We start from the raw sequence: 12,631 nt of genomic DNA, 5'->3' as shown, positions 1-12,631 counted from the left end.
TCACAGGGTCACCGTAGGCTGGACGCAACTTGACGACACAAAACCCAAATGAAGCACACATCACTATGATGGAGAACTACACCCTTGACCAAGGCTTGCAAGGCTTTGAGAAATACTAGGCAATGTTACACTTTTGAATGACAATTCCCAAAATCCCCTAGCTAGGTTGGGGACGGGAGTTAGAGAGTTATAGGATCTGTAGTCGAACAAACTGATATTTCCAAACTTTGTTCTTTACTGGGAGTAAGGTTGGCATTTGGTGCCAAAGATCTTGCAGGGCTGGTTACCTGTGAAACCCTTTTCTGCAATCTGATAAGAAGCTCTTATGATGATAACAACTAAGAGACTCACCTTCCCTATTCAGGATCATATCATGTCAGGGTTAAGTTCAATACCCAGCCGTATTGCTTGGGATGGGAGAAGATATAGCCTTCCAGATGGGGTGAACTGCAACCTCATAGAAATCCATGATCTGATCAAGTAGGCGCTTCAACCACCATTTCAGGGTGAGCCCTTCTTCTTGGCCATGGAGTGCCCCATAACCCCCCAATATGGGCTGTGCTGGCTGTGGACAAGCTGTAGGCCAACAAAACCTAAAGAGCTCCAGTTGGTTATGTGTGCCTTAAAGAAACAGTGAATAATGCAGTAGGTTACATAATTGTAAAGGAGTTTATGGCAATGCTCCTCCTTCCCCCAAATTGAGCATGGCTGTTGCAGGAATCTTCTGTTAATTCCTGCAGTCAATCTGCTGGCAAATGTATAATTGGTTAATTAGCTCGTGCTCAGGAAGAAAAAGAGGAGGTGTAGAGCCATCTAACCAGGCTGAGATGCAAGTGTTATTAATGATGAAACCCTCACATCTTTGGTTTGTGAAAGATAATGAAGATCCTGCCCCAGAGGCTTTTAAGGTGTAAATTAGAATAATAAAAAGACCAAAACAAAAGAGGAGAAAGAGAGAAAGTGTGTGCGAGAAAAAAAAGATGTGCTGCAATCAATAAATAAACCCTGGGTCATGTTGTGTGACTAATGTTTACATCTTTAAGCAGCCAGTCAAGGAGGAGGTGGCAAAGGAGCAAATCTGGAAGATCATGTATATTGACTTCTTGTGCTTGTGGCCAATTTCCTGTTGCTGAGTTATTCTTTCCAAAATATTTTCCTTTGGAACTCTTGTTGAGCAAACTTTATTCGCTCCTGGGATGACTCTTACTGCTCACCAGAACTGGAGAGTCAGTTTTTCCCCACAAAGGTCCAAGATGAAATTTTGCTTAAATTTTGATACCAGACAAACAGCTCAGGGGTCATATTCAAATGTTAAAATGTTAATCTTTCCCCTCCTCTTAGATGTGAGTACAGTGGTGCCTCACTTGATGAGGACAATCCATTCCAGCAAAATTGCTGTAGAACAAAATCGTTGTCAAGCGAAAGTAAAAAACTTATTGAAATGCATTGAAAAGCGGTTCAATGCATTCCAATGGGTGAAATACCTCAATTGTGCAGCGAAAATCCTCCATAGGGCGGCCATTTTCCGGTGCCTGTTAAGCGAGGAATCTGTCCTAAACACAGCGGGGAGCCATTTTGCACAGTGGGCGGCCATTTTGATAGCCGCCAATCAGCTGTTTTAAAATCGTCATTTAGCGAAGAACCGGTTCCTGAAGCAGGGAACCGATTGTCGTAAAGCAAATTTTCCCCATTCAAACATTGTTATGCGATCGCAATAGTGATCACAAAAACCTCATTGTAAAGTGGATTCATTGTGGAGCAGGGTAAACGTCAAGCGGGGCACTACTGTATATGTGACTCAGGAGTTTTAGCACAAAAAATGGTAGGGCCCAAACCCTATTTTCCTTTACCATGTATGGAAGGGCAACAACACAGTGGTTTCCCTGCTCCAGCTGACTGTCCATCAAATGCCGTATGTACAGTCAGGGTATGACCAGGTAGAAAAATTAGAAAATAGCTAGTGGTGCTTTTGTGATTGGACATTATCACGTTTCATTACATGGTCCATGTTTCAAACTTGTCTGACTCAATGTTCTGCAATGTCTTACACCTTAAGACCCCTAACCTGGCATGCATAAGCTGTTGGAAAATGTTGAAGGATATAACAGTCAGATGAAATTAGGAGAATGTTTGGCATTCGACAAGCAATTTCAAATGAGATAAAAGTACTTGAGAATTTTGCCCGCATTTTTCTCTGTGAAAATATCACAGACATGCATAATTCAAAGCTCGAGTTAGAAACACAGCTTGACAGAGTTACTTTTTAAGAACTACTGCTCTCAGATTCGTCCACCCAGCATGGCAAGTGATCTGAGGATTAGACATGCTCCAGCAAAATCTACTCCTACTCAGGAGCGGGTAGAAAAACTTAAAAATTTGTCTGATATTTGCCACTCCACCTTGTCCACTAGGGTAAGGTAAAGACATCAAATGTTCATAAAGTGGCAAGATTTAGAGGTAAAAGTATAGCACCAATAATAGTTGTAATATAAGTTTGCCCCCCAAAAAAGAAATAAAAAATAACAGTTTTGACCACTTAAATTTATTGAAGAGAAAATCTGGCTCCTTCTCACCAACCAGAAATGTATAGCGGCCCCAGCCATGAAAGGGATATACCGTACTTAGCGCTTGAGGAAGTAGATTTCAACCACAAAAGCTTGTTTTATTTTTTTGTTGTCCAGTAAAAGACATCACCTACTCTTGCATTTGTGTAAAATAAAGGTCTTCTCTGGTTTGTTCTTGAGTTGTGAGTCCGTGTATGCTGACATGATATGGGTGCCAACACTGAGCACCACAACTGTGACTCACTCACAGTATCGATCCACACAATGGGACAAGTGAGGACTGCAACTGGAGGCCCAGAGGATAGTTTCTCATTACATAATGGATGGCCAATAACTAACCAGGAAAAGAAACAGAAGATCCCTAAAGGCAAAGAATGGGAGCCACTCTTGTTTTTGAGCTTACCTGTCTGTGTCTGTCAAGGCTTGTTTCCAAGACAATCCAGCTGTCCCTAAGGCAATTCTCCAGAAATGTGGAGAGCTGCAGCCTAGGAACCCCTACAGTGGTTCAGCAGAAGCACAGGAAATAAATTACCTGTGCTGCAGGTAAGCTAAGCACCCGGGCCTTTTTATACAGAATTTTATGACCACAGCTTCCCCCCCCCCACCTAAAAAAGAAAAATTTTCTGCTCCAGGAAATGGGCAGTGCAGTCTCACTGGTGCAAAGAGCCAGGCAGAAATTACCAAGTTCCAACCCACCCACCCTGTAGAAAATTCAGAATACAAACACTACAATCCACTGAAACAAGCCACTGGAGACTCTATTTAGGACAACTGTGCCTTAAGGGCCCAAGATTGTCAATCATTCATTCAATGGCTTTGAACATCTATGTAGTGAACTACGTGCAAGATGGGTGGACTTAACACCCAGCCACCTGCTACTTATTCCAGAGGGTTGGGTGTTGGCAGGAAAGCAGCTTTTCTGCCTCCCCTTGAAATCTTCCTTCTTATGCTGCCTTTCCTATTGGTCCAGAATGTTACTTCTGTTGAGACATAGTTTCTCTAAGATGTCCTTACCTAGAAATGCTGTAATACCACTGGTAGTCACGAAACACAAGGCCTATTGCTTTATAACCCCAATACCAAGTGAAGCGATTGCATTCCCTCTTGGAAAAAATACGCCCCAAAAAAGCAACAACAACAGTGCACTGCTGGATGCTTCAGTGGTTTAGGTATCTGGATGCAGAGTCAGAGGATGGGAGTTTGATTCCCCACTGTGCCTCCTCAACAAGGGCTGGACTTGATGATCTATAGGGTCTCTTCTAGCTCTGCAGTTCTATGATGATGATGATGATGATGATGATGATGATTGTTATTGTTGTTGTTGTTGTTGTTGTTGTTTTAAGCAATCATGTGACAAGCCATGGGAACAGAGCACATCCTGAACCTACACATTTGACAGCAGCTTTTCTACTATGCTACTTATGAAAACCCAAAAGCTATCTGGTATCAAACCAAGGTAAAGGTAAAGGTTCCCCTTGACAATTTTTGTCCAGTCGTGTTCGACTCTAGGGGGCGGTGCTCATCCCCGTTTCCAAGCCATAGAGCCAGCATTTTGTCCGAAGACAATCTTCCGTGGTCACATGGCCAGTGTGACTTAGACACGGAACGCTGTTACCTTCACACCGAGGTGGTCCCTGTTTATCTACTTGCAGTTTTACATGCTTTCAAACTGCTAGGTTGGCGGGAGCTGGGACAAGCAACAGGCGCTTACTCCATCGCGTGGATTCGATCTTATGACTGCTTGGTCTTCTGACCCTGCAGCACAGGCTTCTGCGGTTTAGCCCGCAGCACCACCACGTCCCTGGTATCAAACCAAAGGTTTGTTTAAACCCCAAACTGAAGTCCAAAACATTAAGAGGGCAAAGGATCCCTGGGGCATCTATGCCTTGTTATCTGCTAAGGCTATTCTCTATTTTTATGAAAGGAGATTTTGACTAAACATGAGGAGGTACTTCCGGATAGCAAAAGTTGTTTGACAGTGAAACACAGAATGCCTGCAAAGTGATGATATCACCTTTGTTAGAGGTTTCTAAGCAGTATTTTGATGGTCATCTATCAGGGATACTTTTCTGTAGATTTCATGAATTGGCAGGCAGCTGGACTAGATGAACTTTGGTGCCCTAACCACTCTATTATAGATTATAATATTGTCCATCATTAATATGTCATTCCAATGCCTTACTTGGACACAGAATTATATTCCACATCACATAAACATTTTATCACATGTGACACACATAGACAGAACACATAAACATAAACAAACATTTTCTTCCAGCTTGGTGGGGAATGTGAAAAACAATTACTGTAAATTGCTTTAAGCTTTGCCTTTATAGATTTGTTCATAGGACTCTGTGATATTACAAGAAACTGAACAGAACTCTGGGAAATGAAAGAAGAAAAGCAGACTCCAGGGCTCATATTTGCAACACAGTGGTCTGTTAAGATCTCTTTGGAACATTTAATTTCCTACATCTCACTGATCTGGAGACACATGTGGTTGTCATTGGATTCACAATGAGCCTTAAGAGTGCATTTTGCAAATTATGATGTGAGGAAAAATACTGTACAGTATACCGTATTTTTCGCTCCATAAGACGCACCTTTCCATAAGACGCACCGATTTTTTAGGAGAAGAAAACAGGAAAATATAATCTGTTTTCTTCGCTCCATAAGATGCACAGACTTTCCACCCCCCTGTTTTGTGGGAAAAAAGTGAGTCTTATGGTGCAAAAAATACAGTATATCTTTTCAACAGAATAGGTCCAGTTGCAGATATAATGCTGCCTTGCTACTTGGAACAGCAACCTTTTTAACAGCTTGCCCCTAAGCTTGCTTCTTTGAGCATAAATTCAATTATTTTCCTAGGGCTAACTGAACCCCCTGTGATCTGTAGTGACAGAAGAGGATTCAGGAGGCCTGGGTTTGAATCCCCACTCAGCCATGGAAGCTCACTAGGGGTGCAGAATTGCTAAAACCACTCCTTAAACATCTCAGTTACCTTGAACACCCTATTAGGATTGCTATACATTGGTTCTGACTGGATGGCAAATAACAACTCTCAAATAAGTAAGTACAGAATTGCCCACGAAGCTTGCAGAATATCTGCTGCAACATTCAGAAATAAATTCCATCAAATTCAGTGGGGTTTTCTTCCTGGCAAAGTAGGTGTTGGGTTGCTAACTCTTTTGCAATAAGCAAAATCCAAAGAAACCAAACCAAACTAACACTTTACTTTTTGTCCTCATGAGAAATTATGCTCTGAGCAACAGTGCCACCTATTGAAGCTCACTGTAAAAGTAACTTTGCCTTTTCGACCATCCTAGTTGAAGATCAGAGAATGTGTACGTAGCTTAGCACATGTACAGACTGGCATACAGCTTGCTGTTTGGATCATAGTTGGTAGTGTTTGGTTCTAACCAAATTACAGCATCCACACATGTTTTGACTTAGAATACTCCATCCCATCCCTTTTTAGACCTGTTTGGTTCCTTTCTGGCACAATGTTAGGGCTACTGGTTCTTTCTGTGTGTGTGTTATTCAGATTGCTTCTAATTACCGTATTGTGCAGCCTGTGCAGATGGTTAGTCTGCATCAAAATAGAGCTGTGGATGGTGTTCTCTAAGATGACAACCCTGTGACATTTTAGCGGGTTGTGCCACTGAAAGGGATGATGAAGAACTACCGCCCCCTCTTTTCATCTACTCTACCATTTAATTTTTTAAAATATATATTTTCCTATTGATGCAGCTCTATTCTAGATAAATGGGATAACTGACGGTATTATGTGTACCATGCTTGGTAGAAGCATTGCTACTTTGCTATGTCACTTACCGTAGTCCATTGAATGATGGCTGTGGGAAAAGGTGAAGAAGGAGGTGGGAAGGGAAATGTCATTAATCAAAGGGGGTGATTGAGGAGATCCAAAGACCTGTCTGGACCCTCCTCATGGGAGAAAAAACATCAGTCCGTGCGACTGGATGGCTTGCTCAAGTGAGTGATAAAATAGATCACATTAAAGATAAGAAAGGTGTGAACCAAACTGCTCCAACTTCCTCCATCTGGACATGCCTTTTGGCATTTTCTGTCTATTTCTGACCAGATTATTCAGCTCTTGATTCTACTTCATTAAGCATAAGCGGCATCTTAAAACAGATTTCTCATATAGGTATGATGTACCACATGGGGGGCAACTTTTCTTGGGGAACAGATGCAGCATCCAGCAAACTATGATGGCCATATGTACCCATTTTGAAAGCTTCCTCCATATAAAGGATTTTTCAGTACATGTCTAGTTTAATCATAAAGAACAAAATTGGGCAGATCTGGGATTGTGAAGTTGTCATTGAAAGGGAGGACCCAGATAGCAAACTCAAGAGCTTTTCCAAAGAGAACATTTATTCTTAAAGTTCTGGATTCAATACTGATGTCATCAGTGAGGGTTTTTTTCTTGCCATCCATATAATGCTCTCCTTGTGTCATTACCAACAATGCTTTCTTCCCATAACTTTCTGTTCCTTTTTGTACCTCCTGAAAGCATGGCTTATTTTCAGTAGCATGTTGCAGTTATGTCTGTGGTCAGAAGCTTCCAATTCGTACTTTACAAAAGAAGCTTCAGCAGAAAAACTCTAGCAAGGAAGTGGATTTCTCCAGATTATTTAAAGAGAAAGGGAGTGGATTTTAAAAGACAAGTTTGGATGCAAATCCTACTAGAGTCCACACTCTAACAGCAGCAACAAAAAGAGGAGCGCAACCAATGTACTATCTGGAATAACATACAGGAGGCTGGGAAGGTTATAGTCTTTCTACTCAGTTGTGATTTACTGTAATTCCCTCTCACATAAAAGTCACTTCTAATTTTGCATGTGAACACATAAATTGCCAGTGTGATGTAGTGAATAGAATATGGACTAGAACTCAGAAGGGATGGGTTCAAATCTGTACTATGGAAACCTACTGGGAGAGGAGTGAAAAAGGTAAACCGTTCATTGAACATCTCAAATACCATGAAGATCCAATTAGGGTTGATATAAGTCAGAAGCAACTTGATAGCACATAACAACAGCAGTGTTTAAATTACTTTATGCAGTTTTATGCAAGTCAATATCCTTTTTATCATCTTTTTGGGCAATGTATAAGTGGTTACTCTACAGCCATATTTTAATTTGTAACCAGTTTATGTGGCAAACTCAGTAACAGAGGGCATCAACATTCCCTCTAATTGTCATCTCCACTGCACGGGAGCCTTGCACATCTGCATGCGGGAGGTGGGGTTTCATCTAATACCCAGAAGTAAACAGGCATCGCCCCCGGTTGCCACTGCACAACACCAAGGGAGCTCTGCACGGCCACATGCACACGCACCTTAGAGGGAATGTTGGCGGGCATGTTTTGTTTGGTAAAGGTCCTGGGACCAATCCTTGACATCTGGAAGACTAGTACTACTCATTGTAGACCACTTTTTCCAGTGATTTTGGGAGCTGTAGTCTAGAGTGCATGGGCAGCATGTTTATCACTTTAGATCAGTAGTTCCCATCCTTAAGTCCCTAGATGTTCTTGGACTACAATTCCCAGAAATCCTGGCTAGCACAGCTAGTGGTGAAGGCTGATAGGAGTTTTTGGAGGATGAAAAGTTTCCCACACCTAGCATTGAGAGTGCTCACTGGAAGGACAGATCCTGAAGCTGAGGCTCCAATACTTTGGCCATCTCATGAGAAGAGAAGACTCCCTGGAAAAGACCCTGATGTTGGGAAAGTGTGAGAGCAAGAAGAGAAGGGGACGACAGAGGACGAGATGGTTGGACAGTGTCACCGAAGCTACCAACATGAATTTGACCCAACTCTGGGAGGCAGTGGAAGACAGGAGGGCCTGGCGGGCTCCATGGGGTCATGAAGAGTCAGACATGACTTAACGACTAAACAACAACAACAAAAGCATTGAGAAAAAGTCAGACAGCAAGACAGATAAGAACATGCTTGACTCCATTAGGGTGGCCATTTGTCCTACTTTACTGAGAACTTTATTCTGTTTCACTGGATACTCTGCTACATCCAGTCCAGGTCTGGTTTAACAATGAAAAATATAAAAAGAGAGAGGAGAGGCCTTGAAATTGTCCAGCAGTAAATAGAACCTGGCCAATAGATAGATCAGTCCTAACCATTGATCACTGGATCACCATCCTCCCTCTATGGTGAAATATCTTATATTTTAATTGAAATTTCATAATTATTTCTAGAGACTGGCGTATATACACTATCTAAAGCTATGTCTCCTTTTTTGTCTTCTTTATGATGCATAAGTGGTTACCATCCATGTGACTAACCCCAGTGCCACCTAGTGACTAAATATTAAAATTACATTATCCACTCAAGGACCACACCCAGCTCCCAATAAAGATGGACCATATTCCTCCATCCTTCTTCATATAAGAAGGCCACATGCAGAGAAGGAGGAGGAAGAGGAGAAGACAATAATGTCAACAAGAAAGGGGGTTAAGGCAGAGGCTACTGCATTGCCTGCCACCACAGAGTTTGGTTCCAGAGAGCGGTGAGGAGTGATGGCCACTCTCCAGGGCAGCAGAAATCCTGGCACAACGGGGTTGGTTTGCCTCTCTTGCTGCCCTAACAGTGAGGTGACTACCTCATTAACACTGGTGGCAGGGATTACCCTGATGAGGGTCATATTCTCTTCAAGATGAAAACATAGATCTGTTGAGGTATTTGTACACAGGAATGTGGATCTTAGCCAACAGTGAAGCACATCCGTGGGTCAAGGCAGATCTGTGTAGAAGACTTGAGACTGAGATCTCCTACTTTGGTTGTTGCTTTTTGAACACCTGTGGGGCAGACTGGATCAGGTTTGCAGTGCCAGCAAAGTAGCATGGAGCCAATTTGATTTTCCATATATAGTTTCCAGGATCTATATATACATAAATATATGTGTGTATTTGCCCTAGAGAGAAAAACAAATATTCAAACTGGATGAAGAAAAGAGAATTTTGTATTCAGACAGTTTCCTTGCGCCCTTCAAATTTAGAATCCTTATTTGCAGGCAGGCATTTCAGCTGCCTCCTACAAATTTCTCTTTCATACCTGTGTGCTCTAAAACTCTGCATTTTAAATTCCACCCCTGAGGGTTTCATAAAATTGTTGATGTTGATAAGATGATGGGCAGATTGAGTGCATCAAGTCTCGTATTATAATCACCATAATAGTCTCACTGAACGGTTATGGAGCACTTGGCAATTTCAAAGTGTTGCATGAACATTAGCTGAGTAATTAAATTTTACAATAAAGCAGCACCCTGTACTAAAACTCAGGGGGGAAAATTCCTCTTATATTTTATGCCAAGGAGCCAACATTTTATGCAAGAATGACTCATATTCTGTGCTCAAAGAAAACCCTATGATACAAATTACATTCCTGAAAGTTAGTGGAAAGGTGTATAGCTTGCATGTTATATGGAAAAGCAATATTGGTAGTTTCTGTGGACGTTTTTTGCACACATCCACATGCATGCCCCTGCACACAAAGAAGAAATCAGGTATGGCAGTAGACATGGGAGAAAAGTTGCTTCCAGCTATAGCAGGAACAGAGTACCCTTGCACCTCTAGATGTTTTAGAATTCCACCCTTGTTCTTCCTATACAAATCTTGTTTGATGCTGGGAATGAAGAAGACAAAAGCTGCTTCCCACTGGGACCGTTGGCTAGCAGTTAATACCTGGGGAAACTGCTGGTTGAAAGAGTTGATAATACTGGAGGAGATCTCTTGAGGCGTTTGAAAACACAGGATGGGGGTGAGGCTGGAAAGAACAGAAAGGTAACAGTAGATTAAACAGACTTTGCTCTGCAAACTATGTTTTTGTGCCACTTTTGGCCAGAGTTTGGATAAACTATCTTTGTGGTCGTTCAGCTTCCAGAATCTCCCAGGCATCTACCAGTGTTTTAGAGTCACCTCAGAAATGCCAGATATGCAGGGATTCTAGGACAGTAATTTGTTTTCTTCCCTGTGATGTAGATGCTGTCCTTTCTTGATGTTATTGTGGATATGGATAGCTTTGGAATGTAACTTTTTTGGATGATGGCCATGCTGGCTGAGGAATTCTGAGAGCTGGAGTCAGAAAAAGGAATATTTCTGTGTTCTGCTCTTATGCACACAAAGCCAAACAGGGAGTCCACACTTTTCGTTCAGAGACAACTAAGGGTGCGATCATACAGAGAAACACAGGAGTTCACAATCTGGACCACTTGTGGAACAGTTCAGTGCAATCTATTTCCTGGAGAGCACATGGTGTACAGGGAAATGAAACCCAGCCGGGGCCCCATCTGTGCCCAAACTGGACCTTTTAGGTCAAGCTGTACTGCTTCAATTTTTGGAGGCCAGGCTGGAGGAATTCCCTGGCAGACAAAAGGGTCACTTTAATTGACTTTGCTCTCTTTAAAGCAACCCTTTCCAGTGTGATCAGGCATATCTTTCTAAGCAATGTTCTATTCTTTTTTTAAATGAAAACACATAGGCTTTGATTCAGGCTTAATTATACTTTGAATAGACCAGTGGTTCTTAACCTTGGGTTACTCAGGTGTTTTTGAACTGCAACCACCAGAAACCTCAGCCAGCACAGCTGTTGGTGAAGGCTCTGGGAGTTGCAGTCCAAAAACACCTGAGTAACCCAAGGTTAAGAACCACTGGAATAGACCTATTCAAATCAAATCATATCAAAGCATGTGTAGGCCATGCTAAATACAAAGGGTCAGCTCCATGTGAGTCAGCTTGGATTAGCTCTCTGTCGCAGGTTTATTTTTTAAAGCTTTATATACATGTGTGCCTTAACCACTCGGCCACCTTCGTCGGTATAAAGTTCCTTTATGGGGACATGGTGGCGCTGCGGGCTAAACCGCAGAAGCCTGTGCTGCAGGGTCAGAAGACCAAGCAGTCGTAAGATCGAATCCACGCGACGGAGTGAGCTCCCGTTGCTTGTCCCAGCTCCCGCCAACCTAGCAGTTCAAAAGCATGCAAATGCGAGTAGATAAATAGGGACCACCTTGGTGGGAAGGTAACAGCGTTCCGTGTCTGAGTCGCACTGGCCATGTGACCACGGAAGATTGTTTTCGGACAAAATGCTGGCTCTATGGCTTGGAAATGGGGATGAGCACCGCCCCCTAGAGTCGAACACGACTGGACAAAAATTGTCAAGGGGAACCTTTACCTTTACCTTTACCTATACATGTGTGCGGGCTTTCCCTAAACTTAGCAGATAGATGCCAACAGGTGACATGGCTCTATAATCCCTTGTACCCAAGATGATCCTTGTATGTGTCCATGTGCCATTAACGTGGAACCCAATTATAGCAACCCTAATAGGGCTTTCACGGTTACTGAGATATTTAAGGAGTGACTTTACCAGTTCCTCCCCACCCCTCAGTGAGTTTCCATGACTAAGCAGGAATTTGAACCCTGGTTTTGCGAGTCCTGGTCCATCACTTTATCTACTCTACTACACTGGGCACCTGAAGCCAATCCCTATAGAGAAGCAAAACAAGAATACATTTCAAGATCTCTTCCCCTGCAAGGAAAGCACAGAAGATTATGTTCCAGTCAAACACATAAATGATTGTTCCTTCACATAACTGAATATAACTTTTTTTCCATGGAATTCCTCTACTCAGCCAAGTGGAAAGTATCATATATGTGAGTTCATAATACGTTGGGGAGTTGGGATGGATAGAGCTTTGATATGTTATTTTTTGGACTAGAATCCCAGAATGGGGGACCCATGTCCATAACATTCATGATCCAGCCTTCCCTTCCTGGACAAATGAGAAATTGAGACTCCAAACCAGTGATTGGCATAAAAGCACCCCATGAATTCACCTGTCAAAGAAAAATTCAAAGCATATGCCTAAAGCCTGATATGCCCCTGATTCCTCCACTAATGATCTTGTTTTTCAAGGCTACAGTCCAATCAATTGCCCTTACTTCCAAGGAAATCTGATTACGATCAGGGTGTAAAGCTCATTAAGAACAGACAGTATCAATCATTCAGCTGCTCTTCCTATCTCATCCTTTT

This window comes from Pogona vitticeps, chromosome 6, assembly GCF_051106095.1.
Source record: "Pogona vitticeps strain Pit_001003342236 chromosome 6, PviZW2.1, whole genome shotgun sequence".
Lineage (NCBI taxonomy): Eukaryota > Metazoa > Chordata > Lepidosauria > Squamata > Agamidae > Pogona > Pogona vitticeps.
Note: the sequence above shows the minus strand (reverse complement) of the source record.